This window comes from Belonocnema kinseyi, chromosome 4 (genome assembly GCF_010883055.1).
Source record: "Belonocnema kinseyi isolate 2016_QV_RU_SX_M_011 chromosome 4, B_treatae_v1, whole genome shotgun sequence".
Lineage (NCBI taxonomy): Eukaryota > Metazoa > Arthropoda > Insecta > Hymenoptera > Cynipidae > Belonocnema > Belonocnema kinseyi.
The window spans coordinates 87,477,216-87,480,119 of record NC_046660.1 but is presented as its reverse complement, the minus strand read 5'-3'; positions in this window follow the sequence as shown (position 1 = coordinate 87,480,119).

Sequence of the window (2,904 nt, the reverse complement as noted above, 5' to 3'; positions counted from 1 at the left end):
GATTTACGGCAAGCTTCGGTGCCGAACATCGATAGTTCATCATCTTCGCGAGAATCACTGTCGCTATCTGCAAATGTAGGGGAACAAAAGCCGAAATTCAACTTTAAGAACCAATGCTTGTGCTGCGTCGAATCAGTGGTCAGTGACACACAAGAAGTTGTTTACAATGTCAAAAACAATGAGAATGTGAAACATTTCCTTGGTGGCTTTCGAACAAAGGATAACAATAAAATGAATGAAAAAATTTCAGAAGTGATTCACTGCATCAAAAGTATATCAGATCTCGTATCAGTTGGTGCAAAATATCATCTTGCATACAGAAATTATTTGTACTATTACTTCGAAAAAAGTAACCAGAAAAGAGACCGCGAAGATAATATCGATAAAGCTATGCAATGCATATACGATTATTTGGTGTCAAACGTAGAGTAATGTTAATTTACTCTCGTCCAAATTATGTCATAATGCACCGGAAATTATTGCCTCCACAGAAAAGTGAAGTTTCCATTGGAACCCCTTTTTGGTTCCAAAGGAGCTGCAACAAAAATGAACCCCACTTAGGAACCCGAAACGATAAATGAGCTCTAAATGATACCACACTTGGGATTCGAAAGGATCTCAAATGTAATTGAGCCTATTCCTAAAGAACCTATTTTTCGCTTTGCCTGCTTGCACATTATTTTTAGTTCATAACACAATACGAGTATTTACCTTAAAGCACACAAGTCATCGAACTCTGATGGACATAGCTTAATGAAGATCCTGACATTACAAAATATTACCGCAAATAAATAGATATAATGAATTGATAAAAATCATTTGCAGGTTGTGTCACAAACTTGTAAATATAAAGGTTTATTCATATCAGTGCTCCCAATCTTGGGAACTTTTTGAACTGCGCTTGCGTCGCGCCGGCAACACGATTGGTTACTGTTGGCGCGCTGACTTTGAATAGTGTCGATATTCAAATGTGATAGTTATAATAAATAATAATTAGGAAACGCATTAACAGTAATTTCTTGATCCTAAAATAAGATTTTGAAGTGATAGATACAAATTTAATTCGACTTCAATTAAAAAAACGTTATGAATTCCGAGTTCAGAGAAAGAAAGCATTTTTTTAGCATAATGATTAATCTTGTCTCTGTCGAGTTTCTAATTTTTTTATTATTTTATTCACAAGAATTTGACCTAAAATAAAATCAATAAAGTTACTAAACATAAATTGAAAATTTTCTGGTTCTGAAGTCAAAATAAATAACGTTTTTTGCAATAAAATCACAATATTTTTCCATCTGTCACTAAACAATTTTATTTTAGGATTAATAAATTACTTTTGAAGCATTTCCCAATCATTATTTATTATAAATATAACATTTCAATATTTATATAATTTAAAATGCGTGCTAAAAGTAACAAAATTGTTGCTGGCGTGCCGCAAGCGCAGTTCAAAAAGTTCCCAAAATTGGGAGTACTGATTCATATGCAAGAAAATTTTCGTCGTAAGTCATTGGTCGATAAACTTATTCTTTATGCTCACATTTATAAATAAGTTATTATCAACAATATTCAATTATTAAAAAGGAAATCTTGCATTAACCCTTTTGAATTTCTGTCTTATTTCAAGAAAATACCCTGAGTATATTTTTAACTTTATAAAGTAAGTATAACGAACAGTTTGCGCAATTAAATCCTGAGTAATATGTTTGCTGTTATGGGAAGGTGTGCAATTACATATGTTACTTTTTAAAAGTACAAATATATTATTAGGAGTTACGTAGGGTTTTTGCAAAAAACGAATACAAAAATCAATCGTTCTAAAGTCTCTTTACTTTTATTTAATTTAAAACAACTAAAGGTCATTGTAATATTTTGAAATATTAATAACGGCCAATTGGCTGAGCTGGCCTTAATAGTTCTTGGTAAAGACTATGCTTCTAAAAGATTTACTTCATAATAATTAATTACAAAAGTTTATTAATTGTACATTCAATATTTTTAAAATAAAATTATGTGAATAATTTATGAGATTTTTCATAACCCTTAAGAGTAAGTTACAAATGGGTTAGCTAAGTTATGGGTTTTGACTTACAATCAATAAAATCGCATTACATTTCCAATTATTAATTGACCAATGATTTTAAATCATGGTAATTTTAAGGTGGTGTAGACTTAAACCAATTTTGTATTAAAAATTATCAAATAAGTGAACCCTAAGAAGTAAGAAGAAAAATGAATAAATATTAATATCGTTTGTGTTTGCTTTATCGACACATTCTGTAAATCACTAACTTACCAACCGACTTTGCAAGCGGTTGACTTGTGAATGGGCCTTGATGCTGTTCTTTTCAAGTGCGCTCCAAGCGAACCCATTTGGGTCTCTATAGGTATCTATTGGAGCTCAAGTTCCAAATGACACCAACTTTCATTTGAGCCGCAACATGAGTGAACCTCTAGTTTTTTCTGTGTCGTTGCAGCGACTGTTCGATGTCGATTGGAAGAGAAATACGGAGACATTATTTTCATTAATATGCCCGGAATGCGCGAAAGAAATACCGATAAAAAGAAAGAAAAAATAAGTCTATGGTGTCCCTGGGTTAGACCTCTTGGGGAAACCACGTAACAAAAGTAGCCACTAACTCTATTTCACGGGTGGTGCAGAAAAGAGTTCATTTGTTAATTAAAAAAATATAAAAATGACATCATTTTGTTTGAATCATACCTGAAACACTTTTTTCTTACTGTGACAAATAGAAAAATATTAAATTTTAAAGATAAATTAATTTAAACGATTGATTTATCATTGAATACAGTCTGTCAAGTTAAAGCGTGGGTGGCTTTACTCGCAGTCGGTAAGGTGTATCGACATGATTTTGGTGTCAAAATATTAAGAAGAGCTCCCTC